This window comes from Pteropus vampyrus, unplaced genomic scaffold (assembly GCF_000151845.1).
Source record: "Pteropus vampyrus isolate Shadow unplaced genomic scaffold, Pvam_2.0 Scaffold91, whole genome shotgun sequence".
Classification (NCBI taxonomy): Eukaryota; Metazoa; Chordata; class Mammalia; order Chiroptera; family Pteropodidae; genus Pteropus; species Pteropus vampyrus.
In genome coordinates, this window is record NW_011888872.1 from 1,307,623 (window position 1) to 1,326,064 (window position 18,442).

Genomic DNA, 18,442 nt, shown 5'->3' on the forward strand with positions numbered 1-18,442 from the left:
GGTGTAGAAGGTGCTCGTCCTGCAGGTGATGTGAGCTTGGTGCTCTTTGCAGCCCCGCATAGACAGTCTTCCGCTCTGGTGTACAAGTTAAAGTGGGAATAGGTGATAGAATGCCCAAGTCACCAAGTGGTGGGTGTGACCCTCGATAGCAAAGAAGTGGCTGGTCTAGCCCTGTGGATCCTTGGTCTGTGATGGCAAAGCTAAAACTAAATGCATGGTCCAGCCAGGTATGAGATGCCTTTACCACTTTGCAAGATGTAGAAAAAATGAGAGTGTTAGTGCCAAGCACCTTGCCTGTATTAACTCATGTAATCTTCACAACCACTTTATGGGGTCAAAAGACAGTTCCACTTTACAGCTGAAAGAATGGAGGCACAGGGAGCTAGATAACTTGCTCAAGTTCACTCCACTAGGGAATAAAGTTCTCTTTCTCTTGATCGTAAGGGCTGCTGGCGTGGAAAAAGCTTTTTGTACAGGTCCTGGGCAGCTTCTTTCTCTGTGGTGCCAGGCTGGGCAAACATTCCCACATGCACAGCAGCCCATTCTGACACGTGAATGTGCCTTTCAAGAGCACACAGCTCCTCTTTCTCTGACCTTCCCACCCATGGCTGCATCCCCGGTGGCATAGCCCGCCAGGTCCCTGGCCCAGATAATCTAGCAAGAGCACACTCTGTGCTGCCTGCCAGCATCCCTGCCCGGACCTGCTGACTCCTGTTTCGGAGTGCCATAGAAAAGCTGGAACCTTCCTCCCTTTGCCCCTGCTTCTGCTCAGGCTCAGCCGGAGGGAGGGAGGATATTTCTTTATTTCTCCCCTTCATACAACCAAGAGGACATCTTTCTAATACTGTCTCCATTTGTATTTTATTTTTTTCCCTCTTTCAAAACCCACAGGAGATGTCAATAAGTGGAAGTTGGAGAAAAGACACTGAGGACATGGCCCTGAGGGGAAGTACGGGTGTGTCACGGAGGGCGGAGTCCTACTGCTAGCCAGATGTGTGATATTGGCAAGGTGCTTTACCTCTCTGAACCTCAATTTCCATTTCCTTAAAAGGGAAAGTTATAATAATATTTACTTTATAAGTTGTTGGGAAGATTAAATGAGATCACGCAGATGAATAATGATTGGCATGTACACGGTTTGCTCAGTTCATGAGCTGTTTTCATCACGGTCCAAGATTGCTGTTTATTATTGAGATGAAGAGGTCACTGTGGGCTGGAGAGTTAAGGGTGTGGATTTGTAGGTTTATATTCATAGAGACGGAGGAAAGGCTTCTAGAAAAAGGAAAAGTCAGAAGCAAAGGCACAGAGGGAGAATGGGAGGCAATGTGAAGAGGGTGGAGGTTCCTGTAGTGACTGGGTTCATTAGGGCAGCAGGTATGGTGGGAGGTATAGGTGGAGGTTTTTTTAAAAATTTTATTTATTTATTGGTAATGCGGTTTGGGTCTTTATTAGGTAGATAATTGGGAATTATTTTGAGTTTCAGAACATAATGGAAATGTGGTATGTTATTAAATGTTTTTTTGAGAAAGATTAATCGGACAGGAATGTGCAGAAAGATAGATGATAGACACTCATGAATTCACCAAAGCCAGTTTGGTTTTTCTCCTGAGAAATAAAATTAGACTACATTTTCTAGTCTCTCTTGTTGCATGGAGAGGTAATGTGACTGAGTGTGTCAGAGGAAGAGATATATACCACTTCCAGGCCTGGCCCGTTAATTGTGATCCTGTGCATTCTTTTACCCATCTGCCAGCCAGAAGCAGAAGATATGACAGAGAACTTCAAAATTCTGGGGAATGGTGGGACCACAAGTTGCAAGGAGCCTGGGTCACTGAATGACTGCGTGGAATCAGAGCCCTCTCTCCCCTCACTACCTATTGGACCTTATGTGGGTTTAAAATAAGCATCTACTGTGTTAAGCTACTGAGATATTGGGTTTGTTGATTACAGCACGTAGCTTATCCAGACTAATACAGGTTGGAATAGAGACAGACCAGGAGAATCAGGAGGCTGGTGCAGTGATTCAAATATGAAATGAAAAGCTCTCACTAATTCAGTAGAAGTTGAGATAAGATTAAGTGAAAGATATTCCCTTGGGCAGACCCACAAGATTTAGTGAGAAATTAAGCTGTGTGTGTGCCTGTGTCTGTGTGTGTGAAGGGAGGAGTGAAGGAAAGAAATGAGTAAAACAGTGTCTATGATTTTTAAGTCTAGTGACTAAGAAAATTGTAGTACCATTGACATAAATCAAGATACCAGAAGATGAGATAGGTCCGGGGAAAATTATGATGAAACTTTTTCTATCCGTGGTAGATTTGAGGTGATGGTACAAAAGGAAGTATCTAGACAAGAGTTTTCAACCTTGGCAATATTAATGTTTTAGGCCCAATAATTCTTTGTTTTGGGGGCTGTACTGTGTATTGTAGGATGTTTAGCAACAGCCTTGACCTCTATCCACCAGATGCTCCCCTCTATCCCTTGCCAGTTATGCCAGCCCATAATGTCATTATGTCATAATGTCTGCAGACATTGCCAGATGTCCAGGGAAGTAGGGAAAAATCTGTTCCGGTTGAGAACCACTGCTCTAGAGGGAATTGGAGATGTGGGTGAGTCTGAACTGCCTGAGTTCTGTGAAGAACCATATGTAATCGCTACACTTTTAGATCTGCAAGGCTCACATTTCTGCCAGTTGCCAAAACTTAGCAGCTCATTACAGGCCCCATTGCAAGGTGTCTCCAGGATTTCAGGCCACATTATGATGAACCCTCCCGTACTCTATTCTGGGCATCAGAGAGGATGAAGTGGGAGGAAACCTGGGGGATTGGGCAGAAGGACTCAGGAGAGTCATTGTGAGGACCCAAAATGGCTTCCCTTCCAACCTCCCAAGGCAAGGGCAGTGTGGCCTCTCTCAAGCCCAGGAGAGGCCCAGGATCTCTGAGGCATGTTTGTTTGCCTCAGCATATCAACTGAGCCTGTAACAAAGCTTTCCAAATGACATGAGCAAATCTCCCGGACAGCAACTGGCAGCATGGTTTGGGAGGATTCCCTTTTCATTTCCTATGTTTTATGATTTTTTTTTTCTGCTGCTTTTCAAAGAGCAGTTTTACAAGCTAGTATTCTATATTGCTCTGCCTGTACTCCAGAAAAGATAAATATTTTCAATGTGTTTTCTGAGGCATATGCTCCTATTGAGAAAATGTATCCCTTATGGACATAGCTATTTTGACCTCATTAGCTGGGTAGATCAGAAGGAATTTGACAAACAGTCCCCTGTATGCCCAGGAAGCCTCTGTTAGTTTCCAGGGGAGCTGAAGGGTTGGTACCATGGGGGAACACCTTTGGGTTTCCCAGAGGGCTGTGGCAGGAAGCCGAGGGAAGCCTAGTGAACAGGTTCATCAATGAAAGAGGCCTGAGAGAGTGACCTTGCTCCTGGTTCTCAACTCCAGGTCCCACATAGCAGGAGTAGTGAGGAGAGCATGAAGAACTGGCTCAGAATTCTACAGAGGCTTCAGGACCCCCCCAGGGAAGCTCACTTGGATTGTAAAGCCTCCAACAGGGAACTATAACTGCTTTCTCCTGAAAGGCATGAGGAAGAAGGTTTCACTGGGTGAAGGGTGACCAACTCGTAGTGTGAGATTTTCCCAGTGTTAGCAGTGGAAGTGCCGTATTCCCAGAAACTCCTTTGTTCCTGGCTAACCAGGGAGGGTTGGTCACTCCAACTGGATGGATGGGCCCAGGCGGCAGCTCTTTGTTCTCCCAGTCTCCTTCACAACACCCCAGGTGTCAAACATGCAGCCCTTGGGTCTTTTGGCAAGCCTTAAAATTTGGATTTAGAATCCCAGTTTCGGACTTGCTAGCTGGGTGACTTTAGATTTTAGATCTATCACATAAGCTTTCCACACCTAAGTTTTCCCATCTGTGATTTTAGTTGCGTAATCACACCTACCTCCACAGTTGCTGTGTGGACCAAATTAGATTAGTGTATATAAACCACTTGCATATAAGGGCTCTCACAGTATAGATAATAAGAGATAGTTATTGTTTTTATAATTAATATCTGGTTCCCAGGATCCTTTATTAATAGGCAATGACTCTAAAGAAGGGTCATCTCGTAAGCTAACATTGACTAACAAACCCGGTCAGTGTCCACCCCTGTCGTACCTCGGTGACAAGAAGCCTTGTAGCAGTTGATAATGCTGTCCTGGAAGCAATGAAACACTTTCTCTTCTTGAAGTACAAGTCTATCTGATTTCTGTTTTATTTAATGTCCTTTAATATATCCTCTTCTAATTCCCAACCTCTGCACGTTGGGGGCCCCAGGTTTTAGTCCTTGGAATTTCTTGTTTCTGTCTGTCCTCATTCTTTAAATGATCTCAATGGCTTTAAGTACCATCTTGACACTGAAGCTTCTGAGTTTACATCTTAATCCCCAATGTCCTCCCTTTTGAGTAGTGTCATATACTCAAGTTATTCTCACCAGCAGGTAGAAGAGTTCCCTTTGTTTCACATTTTTGCCAAAACTTATTTAGTCAGACTTGTGTCTTTCTGCCCTCTGATGAGAGTGAAACAGTACTGCATTATTTATTACTTGTCCATCGTTGCATCACCTAACTCCATTTCCGGTCCTTGAAGGCATTCTCACTCTCAAGCCTCCTTGCTATGAGCTATGTTATGGATTGATGTGTCTGAGACTCTAGGATACTTGGGGGCAACTTTGTAGTTTTTCCTTGAAACACAAAGGGCTGAGGCAATAAGAAACTCGTTTCCTCTTGTCTAGAAGCCAGGAATAGAACTATTATATTTACTCTAATTCTGGCCAGGGATATCCTATCTTGATTTATTTATCTTTTCTTCTCTTTTCTTTTTATTTCTTTTAAAAATTAAGGTGTAATGATCAAATTATATATCTGACTTTTAAACCCATATATAGGGATTTAGTCTAAATCATGTAACATTGCTCACATTTTTATCATCATTTTGCAGTTTTTTTGCAAATTTATTTTTGAGTACCTTAGCTTATTTATGGAACAAGGTGGGAATAAAAATAATAAATAAATTACTGTTTATACTTGTGACCTAATTTTTTGGATAATATTAGAAATAGTAGATATTGTTTCTTTGAGGGTGAATATAATACTGGGAAATAACTAAATGGTGACACATAATTCTTAAACTTGCATTGTGATCTTGGGTGAATGAACCTCCCTGAGCCATTTTTTACTGATATGTAAAATAAAAGAGTCATGTTTTCTAATCATCGATGGTCTTTTTAACTCGTATATGTTATGGCTTAGAGCACCATTCAGTTACCCGAGAGCTTAGTAACGACCCCATGTTATTTGGGTGTTTCTTTCTTTGGTGGACATACATGTGTGTGAGGTCTGTGTGCTGTATATCGATGTATGTGTGTGCATGGAGCCTTGGGGATTATAGGATTATACAATCAAAGACTGTGACTTTTAGATACCATCTAGTCCAGTCCCTGTCTTCAGATCAAACCATACCCCCAAATTATTTAAACCTATGAAGGACCAATCTACTTTGAAATTCACAAAAAGTCTTGGAGGTTTTTGTTTTAACATTTTTTTAAAGAAATTCTTTCTCAGTATTAAACTGAATCTCCAGTCATGGTCTCTCATTTTCCTTGGTGATGGGTGGACACACAGTGTGAAATATGAAACTTAAAAGTATGAATTTGCATCCAAAACCTATATCTTTAAGAAGAGGCCAACATGAAGGAATGATAGACATCTGGTAAATATGAAAACAACAACAACAACAACAACAAAAATCTGTCTAGTATCTATCTATATCTATCTATCTATCAATCATCTATCTATCTATCTTCCTATCTATCTATCTATCTATCTATCTATCTATCTATCTATCTATCTATATCATCATCTGTCTGTCTATGTATCTCTCTTAGCCTAAAGAACAAATAGGTAGCATTCTCTTTTGGTGTGTCTGTCCCATTGTTTTGTTAGTGGTTTTTGTCTTCAGAGGCAAAGAGATGTCAGAAGCAGTCATCCGTGCTAATACTAGACACACTACCAAACAAAAACTCACACAGAAGTGTGAATTTGAGGGCCATTTAACACTGTAAATTTCCCCCTTGTATAACAATTATGGAAACATGCATGCTAATTGACAATGCACTGCGGCGCTGTGTGAATGTGAACGGTGTTCACTCGTCCTCATAATTCCTCTTTTTATGGCTGGTGGTGAGCCTGTCCAGAGGATGTTGTACCCAGCCCTCTTACACAGGAAACTGTCTCCTAACTGAATATTATCCAGTATTCCTCACACGTGTACTCATACTGTTCGGGCCAGTTTATCTGGCTCATTGTGCCTATAACTTGAGTTTTAGTCTCCAAATGCATGCTGCCTTATTTCTTGGTTTGGGGTTGGTTATTATTTTATTTTACTTTTCCCATTTAGTTATTTCCACGTGTGATAGTTAAGGAATATTAATATACTCAGGAGAGGAGCCTTGAGTGGCCTTAAACTATTTGGTTCCCTAGGAATCATGGTAATGGACTGTATTTCAGTGCAAAAAAATCACTTACTGAGGCCTGGAGGGGTATCCACAAAGAGATCTTTTTAAAAATCTAAATTAATCCTGTTTATACTCACTAGGATGCTGAACTTCCTAAAGAACTGTGCTGTCTGAGGTAATGTTAAAGGCTGCCCCCTGCAGGGCGACCACCTGGGTTTCAGTCCCGGCTTGGCCCTAGTGGCTAGACTTGTGACCTCGAGAAAGGTACTCAAACACTTTTTAATATCACTTTTTTTCATCTGTATAATGGGCATGTGATTAGAGTCGTTTTGAGGATTCAATGAGATAATCTACACAGAGCACTTTACAAGGTATCTGGCATATGTTGAGCACTCATTATAAGAAACATTAAGTTGTCTTGGCAGGAGTCTGGAAAGTGAAAAGAGGACTGGGGTCAGCCAGATGCTCCTGCAATCCCAGTTTAAAATAAATAGCCAGCATGCTCGTTTGAACCTCATTCACACCAACCCTACGACAATGGATCCCAAATCCAGGACACAGAAGGTCCCCCACCCCTCACTGCCGGGACAGTCCCAGCTGAGCCCCTTACATCTGAGAGCACCCACTCTGCCAGTGTCATGCAGTTACTCTGAGGATAAATGAGGAAACAGAAGAACATGTTCGAAAGTTTTAAGTGCTATATACGTGTCATTCACATTTTAATCTAGGCATTGGGCATTGCATTTTATCTCCTTAAAAGTCTTCAGGGTGCAAAGTGTGGGCACTAAGATGATGTGTGTGAACTCAGTTGTTCACAGGACTTTGAACTTGAACTCATGGCCATGGTGACAGGAAGAGAAGTAGCAAAGAGACAGCTTGGTCTTGGAGTTCAAACTCTCTAGGTAGTTTCTCCATACTTGCCCCAGGATTATTCCCCAGAGAATAACCTTGTGATGCAAATATCACCTTTTTTCAAAGACCGAAGTCATGCAAAAGAGAAAAGTAAAGAGAAAAATAAGGAGGGTTGGGAATGGGGAGGAAAAAAAGGGGAAAAGGAGCATTGCAATTGCTAGGGTGTTTCCAGTTGATTTTAGTTAGTATTAAAATTATAGCTGGATATGAATTGACAGTTTCTTTCCCTTAAATTATTCTGGTACACATAATAAATACTTAATTTAGTAGATTTAGAAATTCTTGACGACATGTTATTAGTTGGCATGTTCTTACAGCCATGTGCTCACAGGTGTGTGTATGTGTGTGAGAGAGAGAGATTGAGAGAGAGAGAGAGAGAGAGAGAGACAGACAGAGACAGAGACAGAGACAGAGACAGAGAGACAGAGAGAGAGAGAGACAGAGACAGAGAGAGTGTATGTATAAATAAATGCATAGGCATCTCTATTAAATTTGTGTTTTTTCCCCATTTTATTTTGTGCTTTTGTTTATTTGTTTTATTTGTATAATCTCTCGAATCCAGCCAAAGCCTGATCTTTTAAACATCAATCTTCTATCCCCTCCTCCCCAACCCCAATTCTCTTTTTTGCACAACAGGGTCTCAGGAGGATATGGAGGGTGGGGTATGGCAGAAAAAACTATTAGATGATAGCATTTTATGAGTTATCTAGGCTGTAATGACATTAGCCACCTAATGGCAGGTAAAAACCTTTGTGATGTCATATAATTGTTTGCCATGGACTTGACAAACCTTTGTGAAATAAGCAAGAGAAAGGAACTGAAAATGCCCACAATACATATCTCTCTCCCACCCCCAAGAGTCCATCGCCACCCATGGACATTCGCTTCTTGCTTATTAGCCCCTGAAGGGCATTTTTAATATAAAATATATATAAAGTCTTCCAAAATCAGAAAGGTCTCCAAGTCTCCAGTTTAATTGGAATGAAAAATGCTAACTAATTGGCATCAAAATTTGATTTGTGGGAGAAACCTCCTTTTTGTTGGAAACACAACAGTGTGTCTGGGAACACAAGCCCAGTCTTTCAAAAATCATCCGTGAGTACCGCCGAGGAATCAATTAAAGTTGATTTGGCATATCTGCTTTTGACAAATATAAAGAAATCTCTGATTAGGCAGAGAAGAAAAGCAGCTTTCTCTTTCTTGCTCTCTCTTCCTCTCTCTTTCCTCTGCCTCTTCCTCTCTTCTCCTCATTTCCCTTTAAAGGCAGTAGGTGTCAGAAGGGGGTGGGTAGTGATATGCAAAACACGGCCTCCATAACCAAAGTAGCCTGCAAAATTAGGTGTCAGCATGCAAAGCTTATTGATGTATGAATGCGGAAAATGAAAGGCGGCAGTAGACAGCCGGGGCTAAAGGTGAGACAGGCACAGCGAGAGCAGCTGTAGATCCACGTCAAGGTGTTGCTATATGAGCTCGGGTTTTTTCTGGAGGGCCACAGCCTAACAAGGTAAGCCTGGCCATGAAATAATGGAACAATACAATATAGACACACAATGTGAATACCAAATAAATTGACATGGTGTCTCACCCCCCCCCAACACACACCTCTCCTCCTCCTGCACTACTACCTCCCCCTTCAAAGTATGCCTGTGTATTCATTAATAAATTCATATTCTGAGTTTTCAATAAAAGAGGAAAATGCAGTGTAAACTGGAGTTACTTAGTGACACCCAGCTCATTGCTTTTTATTGTTGCTTGCAGCTACGAAGCCTTCACAGTGCACTAGTAGAATTTATTACTGTCTGTCTCTGTAGCAAGTTGGCGAAGTGCGCCTTTTGAAGAAAATTGACCCACACTTCATGAATATGATGAAAAATGCCAATAACACTACAAAGACGAAGCTCTTGACATTACTCTGCAAAGAGCTAAAAGACAGTAATGAAAGTATTGCAATTACAAATCATTACCTCCTCTCCAGCCAATCGCCACCTTCCCTACTTTTTTTTTTTTTCTGACCACTCTCAAGTTCTGCTGGCTGCCCCAGGTGCTGTTTTGCACGGAATGATGGGAAATGAAGGGTAGATGAAAGCCCCGACTGATTGCTCAAAGAAGGGAACAGAAGACAAGAGGAAAAGAGTGGAAGGGTTGGAGGAAATGTGATAAAAATGCCCCTCTGATTGCATCTGGAAAAAGAAGGTATACAAAGAAAGTTCTTAAAGCCAGTGGTCAGAAGGTCCTGAGTTTATTGTGTGGCCTCTTCCATCTGAGAAGTGGGACCAAGAACACCCCTACTTACTGCTTTGCTAGAACTGTTCCCTCTTGGCAGGATACTTTATAGGCTGGCTTGAGAGAGGGCACCGGAATCTTTTATGTTTTATTATTAGTTAGAACTCTAATTCAGACATTGGCAAATGAATTAGCAAAAACATACATTAGTGTGAGTTCATTGTAAGAAACTGGCCTATCTTTATTTCTTAAAGGTGGTACTGAAAATGTCAAAACAAGTGGGGATGGGGAGAGCAATAGAGAGAGAGAGAGAGGGAGAGAAACACTAACTTTATAATTCTAGACGTTAATGGGCTGAAGGGATGAAGACCCTGGTCTTTACTGTTTTGATAGCTCTCTGTCATGGGCCTTTATTTTGCATGTGCATATCCTATTGATTTTTAGAATTTTGTTTTGTTTTTAATTTATTTGGGGTGGGAATGTGGAGGGAGTGTATGAATACATGCATTTCTTGACTCTCGTATGTCTTACCTAAAAGACAGCCGAATTCTCTATTGCTTATGCCATGACAGAGGCTATTAAAAATTTGGAACTTTATGCAAAGTATATGAAAGTCAGAAATAGAATCAGGGAAGAAATTATGAAGAAAAGAAAGTAGCAGCTTCAGAGACCTGCCTTGGGGAGAAGAGAAACAGAACAAGGACAGATACTGTGGCATACATATTAGACTCTGAGGTGGTCCTGATACCTTCTCCCATTTCCTGCTGAAAGATTCATTTTATTCTCTGATGCTGCTAAAAAGTCTACTGGAGATTCAGTTTTATTCCCCAATACCTCATTAGAAATGCAAATTTCTATGGGAAGGATAGACTGTAAATCATTTACATATTAGTATGAAATAGCTACATCAGATTTATTTTCCTTCTAAAATCTAGATAAACTTTTGATTAGCCATATGACATAGAGCATTTTGCATCATGAAACACTGAAGTAAGGAGAGGGTGGAGACTAAGTCTAGGTGCATCTGAACAATGTGAGACTTAAAATACTCTGAAAGAATTGATTTTGGGAGAGAAGCCAGCAGATAGCAGAAAATATATCTAGGAGAGAAAGTGGCAGTGGGACTAAAATAACTTAGCCTATTTCAAACTCTCGTTTGAGGCTAATGCTTTGATCAGAACATGGGATGGAGGCACTCTTTCTCTTTCTTCTTTCTCCTATATTAGATGTTCCTTTGACCTTTCTAGGGCCTAGCATTTGAGTTAATTGAAATATTGTTATGAATCAGCTTTTGTGGGCTAGACTGGGGCCCTGGGGGTCAAAGTCATCAAAATAGATCATTGTTTACATATCAAAATGCAATGTAGGATCCAAAACCCAACATACTGAATGAAACTCATACATCCAGCATGGGATGAGTACCGTGAGCTATGGGGGCTGATTGGTCATGTGCCTAATGAGTGGCCATGTCTACCAGATGCTCATGAGATTAGATTGGCCATTTAATTTACCATCCTTCCTTCAGGCAAGAAAATGCTTATGTACCAGCAACACTGAACTCGTATAACTTTAGTTTCATCTTTTTAGTAATCTCTTATATTTATTAACTTGTTTGCTTACCTGATGATCTATCTCATAGTTGATAACATCCGGGTCTAACAATGCTTGTCTGTGGACTATGTTGTCAACTAAGTACCTGCAGCAGGAATGATATTAGGTGGCATGTACATCGTTACACCTCTGTACCATATCTATGATATTCGTTACTAAGTAGACTAAGTAACTATCTTCCGCTAAGCCTCAGTCTTTCTCACACTGTGTTCCAGGGGACTCCTATTGACTGATCAAAGTTGGTGGGCCAGAGTAGACCTATATGTCATCCTTGGGCTTCACCAGTTCATTCAGTCTCAATATCCCTAGGAAAATATTCTACCTAGGAATAGCCATTGGTCAAGGCATCTCCTGAAGGGGCAACCAAATCTCTGAGTGGTAAAGCTAATAACATAAGATATCCATCTTTCATTCATTGTACCTTCGTTCCATGTACATACAGTGAGTGCCTATTATTTGCCTGTAACTCTTCTGGGCCATGTAGCTATATCTGTGAAACTTCCTGAGGTTTGACCACATGCAAAATAAAGGCTCAAGACACAGCTGGAAACTGGCCTACCAAAGAGCAGGGCCCTCTGGGTAAAAGATAGAATTAGACAAAGCCACCTGTCTCTGCAGGGCAACAGTGCAGTGGAAGGAGCCTACAGAAGAAAATACAAACTAACACTGGGGCTCCTGACTGGCACCTGGATTAGTACTGCATGAAAGCTTTATTTCACATTTAAAAAATGAGGTTGCAATAAATTACTTGCTAGAAAAGGACAGAAATGACTAGAGGAGTATCAACCACTAAGCAACAGAGCTGAGATGCATATATAAATACAAATATGACACAAACTGTATATCTACAAGTATCCATGTTGCTAAATTCACCCGACCATGAGAAGATTCGGCATATGCTCTTCTGCTTTCTGTGTTAGTCAAAACATGACAGATCCTCTATTTCTTGTAGAAAGAGTAGTAGAGCGAGGATGGGAATGGAAGTCTATTGGGCTCCTTGGGAGACAGGACTGTGTTTGTGTCAACGGGTCTAGCACAGTGTTTGGCACATAATTGATGCTCAGTAAATGATGGTCAGAGGAAATGGGAGTGCCTTGAAGGGTTGATTATTCAGGTCGAGTCCACTAGACATTCTGTGGAAATTTGATAATGAAATTGAATTTGGTATGATACTAGAGTGTTTGCATGAAAGCCTGAAGGCAGAGTAACTATTATAGGCCCAGATACTCAGGAAGTATTAGTAGATATTTATAAGTATAGGTTTCTTCCTTCCCTTTCTTTCATAATCTTTTGACCTGGTATATGAATTAGGCTAACACCAGGTTAGGCTGCTGAAAAAGAACTCCCCAAATTTCAGTGTTTGAACAGACTAGCGGTTTATTTCTCACTAATGTAGCAGTCCTATGGGTGTTCCTGGTTATCAGGGAGCTTCCCTCCACATAGGATTGGAATTCTTCCATCTTGTGCTTTTGCCTTTCCTTAAGGCCTGGAGTCCTTGATGCCCTATCACCAGCCAGCAGACAGGGAAAGAAGGTGTTTCAAGGACAAAACTGAACTGCTCACATTCCACTGGTGAGAACTCCTATAGACCCCACAAAGGCAAGAGGGGCTGGGAAATATGGTCCGTGGCTGGGCACCAGTTTCCTAGTGAAAACTGTGTGCTGTGGAAACAGCGGCGATTTTTGATGGACAGTCAGCCATTTTGCACACATAGGTTAAGCAGTGGCAGCTTCAAGTATAATGTGGTTCAACTACTTAGATCTTCTCTACCCACTGTCACAGATAAAAATTTCCCTATTAGTCATTCAGCTTATGCTTCTTACAGGTACTCACTGAAAATTAAAAAATGTGAGGAAGTGATAACACATTTAGGTAATTCACATTAAGGAAGGCAGTCAGAGAATGCCGACCTCTTGGCTGTACCATGGAACAAAAGAAATAGCAAGGAGGTTGCCTTTACACTCTGTCCAGGGTCATTCTGTGTCCATGCCCCGTGTGGAATGCAAGTCAAAAAGAGTGGACTCTGCTCAGGAAGCTGATGGAACTTTTCACAGGAAGACATTCCTCCCAGGTTTTGGTCTGTTAGGTAGGTGCTACTGATAAAATAATCGAGAATGCTCCACAGGAAACCCATGCCAGAACCAGTCTGTGTTGGTGTAGCACCGGTTAGAGAATCTTCACAAGCACATCTCAAGGTCTGTTTGGTCCGGAGGCAGCAGTGTTTTCTAATTTGCCTGCATCATTTGTCCCAGTACCATCTTCCTCCTCTTCTGGATATTAAGGGCTTATCTTAGTAGGAAACGGGGAAGAAAAATCTGATTTGAGAAGTACAGCCATTCAGCTCTGGTCTGAGAAACTTCTAAATCATAGAAACAACAGTGTTGAAATAAAAGGCCATCAACAAGGGTATCATGAAGACAGGCTCACTTTGGCCTAAAACAGTGATCTCCACTCTTCCTCATATTCTTTTGCCAGCTTAATCTGTGTTAAAGTTGTCATTCAAAAGTTATAGAGACAGTCTGCTTCCAGCTTTGGGGCACTTTCATGGGTTCTTGAGGTGTACATATCTTTTGAACTTGGATTTGCTGTAAATATTTTGATTGGTTTCCACCAAGGCCGGCAACCTTTTTAGGAGTGGGTAAAGTGGGCTACCTTGCTTCTAAGGGGTGGGGGCAGCCACGGAGCTTGGGAGGGGGCCTGCTTCATTGTGGTACAAATGCCACACTTTTTGGTAGAAATAAACACCCAGATTATTGAAAGAATGTAGAGATTTGTTGGCAGTTCTGGGTCAAGGTAAGTCAGTAGTTATATATTTTTTTTTGTATTTGGAATTACACTGGGGAGAGTATGGCCTCAGGTGCTCAGGCACCTACTATACCTTCTTGTCACTTGGAGACAGAAATTTGAATGGGTTTGTATACATGGCTTCTAATGTTTCAGGCCATTCACTTACTTTGTAAGTAACGCAGCCACCCCTTCAAGTTTTGCATTTGCTCTAAACTAGATGACCGTGATGCGTTGGCTAATGCCTTTTAATATCTAAGCCTTGTACATCTAGTGCTTGGTTAATAACAGGGAAAAAGCTCCGGTGACTCACCTTGACCTCTAGAGGAAAAAACATCCTTTTAATAATCTGGGAGTTTATTTGGATTGAAGGCATACTGCACATTACACAATCTTCTTGTAGATCTGCACGGGTCACAAAGTGGCACCCTTGTTTTTTATGAAGTCAGCAAAGATGTACAGGGGCCAGGCTCGCTGCTTCTTTGAGAGCCTTCAAATTTGTCTTTAATATGTAACCTACTAGCTGAGTAGAAACCCTCCCTAAGTTTAATAGGCTTTTCTCTGAGAACTTTTCTATAACCTTTGTTGCAATTAAAGGTACATTTTCTAAATGTCCTTAAAAACGAGTGCACACCCATTTTTTAGAAGTCAATTGACAATCTCTCATGTGTTATCACTTTAAACTTTCTGACATTAAATTGGGAACTATGTGAGGGTAGGGACACATACATTAATCAGCGTTCCAAAGAGAAGAATGGCTAAATACATGAGTCAGATTTGTTGAATAAATGAATGGATAAAGGCTTATGGTACACCTGTGCCAGTGGTTCTTGACCAGGGGATATTTGGCCAAGACTGGAGACATTTTTGGTTGTTTGCAATGGGAGGGATGTGTGGGCACATGCGTGCTACTGTCATTTGGTGGGTAGGGGCCAAGGATGCTACTAACGTCTTACAGTGTACCAAATAGTCCCCATCAGAAAGGATCACTTGCCAAAAATGTCAGCAATGCTGAGGTTGAGAAACGCTGCCATATACATCCCACAATACCACATGCATTCAAATGTCTGGAAGATGGCCATTGGTCTGGAAGATTTCTTTAGCAAATATTTGTTGAACATTTTCCCTGTTATTAACCAAGCACTAGATGTACAAGGCCAAGGTATCCACTCAGAGAGTCTTCTGAAATTTTCTTTTTCCCTATCCCATCTTCCTTTTGCCTGTCACCCTTTCCATTCCCCTCATCATTTTTCAATATCCATGGAAAAATGAAACTTTACTGCAGTAGGGAAAGTCTGGAGTCAAAAGCTTGGCTCTTTCTAGTTACTAATTTAGTTGTAGCCATCTCTTTTCTGGACCAATCTTCCTGAAGGTAAATATGTTTATGCTACAAGTGCCACCCTTGCATAGCTTGGTAAGCCCTTTGGAGATGGGCGTTGAAGGTAAAGAAACACATTCACAGGATAGTTTACTCGAATGATGCTCCCAAAAGCATTTGAGATGTTTAAATATATGCTTCCAGCATCCCTCTCTAACTTCATATTGCTGCTAAACTGTAGAAGAGCTGTAAATAGAAATAATGGACTCAGTTCATTTTTAATTAGAAGTCTGCTGCTTATAGTTGAAATCGTGACACTACCAAGCATGTCTTTCTCTCATTTGGAAGGAAAACGTGGCAAGTTCCTAGGGTTTTGAATTTGACCCAGGTTCCCTGAGTCTCTTGGTTTCTGAGTCCCTGCATATCTAATGCAATTCAGTGGCATGTGGCCAAAAGATGATTCTGTGAACTACTTAATATTGTCTTTAGATGTAGCAAATATAGGTTTCCTCTGCTATTTGAAAGTTTCCTCTGCTATGAAAACTTTCAAAGCTGAAATAGTGTAAAACGAAGAAGCAATTAGCTGAATGGTATTTTTGGTTTTTCCTAAAGGCGAAAATCCTCTTTGGATTTCTTTCAGTTAGTGAAAACAGGTACTAATGGAGGTCTTTCATAAAACGTGAACTTTGGAAAAGCAGGGGATCCCTGTAGTGCTGTTATTTCTGTGGTTAGAAACAATAAACACTTTGAGAAGCTATTTTATTTTATTTTTCTTCATGCCGAATTGTTATCATTTATCTCACAATTCAGTAAAACTTGTAGGGTCAGATTTAAGTCTTTTTTTTTTTTCTTCTTTTTTTTTCAGGGAAGGTTCTATTAATATTTTAGGCATCTGGATGGAGTAATGTCATGCTGCTCACTATCTCCCAAATAAACTTTATTGTGGGAATATAATGTTAATCCATAGACAACACTTTTGAGGCTGTTTATTTTTCCCTAACTGTAAGATAGGGTGAATAGACAGAGCTAGCCTGATATGCTGTTATTTTAGGATTCCCTGGATTGTGAGAACCTTCATTGTTTTTCAACCTTTTATGCTAAAGAGAGGAAATGCTCATGTAAACGATGTCCAACATGGAATTCCTGCTTGTGGGACAGAGAGCAGTCAGTCACACAAAGATCCAGCTCTAGGCCCGGTGTTCCCCAAATTACAATAATTTAAGACATACTATCCTGTTGTGAAAGAGGTATCCCTCTCTTCTTCCCTGTGATTTGAAATTCTTTTCTGCTATGTTAACATTTCCTATTCTGCAATAGAATTTCATGCTTAAAGTAATTCATACTATAGTGAGAAGGTCTAAGAAGAGAGTTTGATGGAACATAAGAATCAGTATGCTTAGTGATGCCTAATTAGGTTTAAATGGATATTATGGGAGGGAAATGGATATAGAGAAAAGGAAATGTGAAGATGATTTAGAACTATACTGGCCAGTATGATAGCCACATGTGGCTATTGAGTTTTTGAAATGTGACTAGTCTGAATTGAGGTGCAATGTATAAAATTGCACAGTATAAAATTACACAGATTTCAAATATGTAGTATGAAAAAAAGTAAAATACCCAATTCATAACCTTTTTATATTGATTATGTATTAAATAATTATGTTTGGGGTATGTTGGGTCAGATAAAATGTATTATTAAAATTGATTTTACCTATTTCTTTTTGTGTGTTTAACAGAAAACTTAAACTTACGTATGCGGCTCACATTTGTGACTTGTATTATATATTTCCACAGAAGAGAATCCTTTCTAGGAATGGCCTTGCCTTCCAGAGTGCATTTCCATGGCCTAAAAATGAATGTTTTAAATTCGCCATACTTTGGTTTAACCCAAGCTGTATTGTAGTTTCACATTCTGTGAGCAGTAAATTCCAAAGTCACTTAAAAGCCGCAGAGCAGGGTTCAGACTCTTGGGTAACTGGGCCTTTAAATGGTCAGTGGGCAGATGCCATTGTGTCTGTGAAAACTCTAAAATTAAATGCAAAGTTTGTGTGTGTGTGTGTGTGTGTGTGTGAGAGAGAGAGAGAGAGAGAGAGAGAGAGAGAGGAGAGAGAGGAGAGAGAGAGAGAGAGAATATTCTCCTGAGGAGAAGCTTCTCGACTTTCTTCAGATCCTTTAAAGGGTCCTTGACTAACATTTTCATTGTACAACTCCAGGGTCCACGATCTCTAGAGAACTGAATGGCGGCTGGTGTTTCCCACTGAAGCTGGACAACATGGTGGTTTGCCTTGATCTCACACTGTTTAAGAACTCTGACCCATAGCGTGGACTCTCAGTGTGGCCCTGTCGCTCTTTTGTTGGTTAGTTCTTGGTGGCTTACTGTTGCCTTTAGAGTAAAGCTCACATTTTCTAGGATGACATTTAAAGCTGATCATAGGTGAACACTTTTCTAGTTTCATGCCCATGAATGTTCCACCCACAAAAATCTGCCTAATGTTCTCAGAGCCTGAACTCCGTTTAAAAGCCCTATGTCTTTACAGATACTCTTTCTCCTTGAAATTCCTTTCTCACTAATGCTTCATCCACCTAAATTATATTCAACATATAGGTTATAAGACAGGATGGGGAGAAAATAGTTGGTAATTTCTTATGTAGGATTAATATAGAAAACATGTAAAGACTTCTCTAAATCAGTAATACAAGAAATAAAATACCAGAAACATAGGCAGAAATAAGAATAAGAATTTCAAGGAATAGTAGTAATCAATATGTATGAAAAGGTGCTCAGTCAGTAAGAATATTTTATGTAAATATAGATGTGCTAGATACCATTTAAATCCTTACATAGGTTATTTACTTAATCTCAATATCCATTCCCACTAATACTTAAATAAATGTAAATAAAAACAATAACAAATAATAACATTCTTGGTGATGACAGGAGAAATGGGCACTCTCATAGAATTGTAAATTGTACTTTTTGACAGCTACTTTGATGCTATCTTAGCAAAAATTTAAATGCACATACCTAGAAATCACATTTCCAGGGATCTGACCTATACAGATATTAGGGGGAATGCATAAAAGTAGGTACA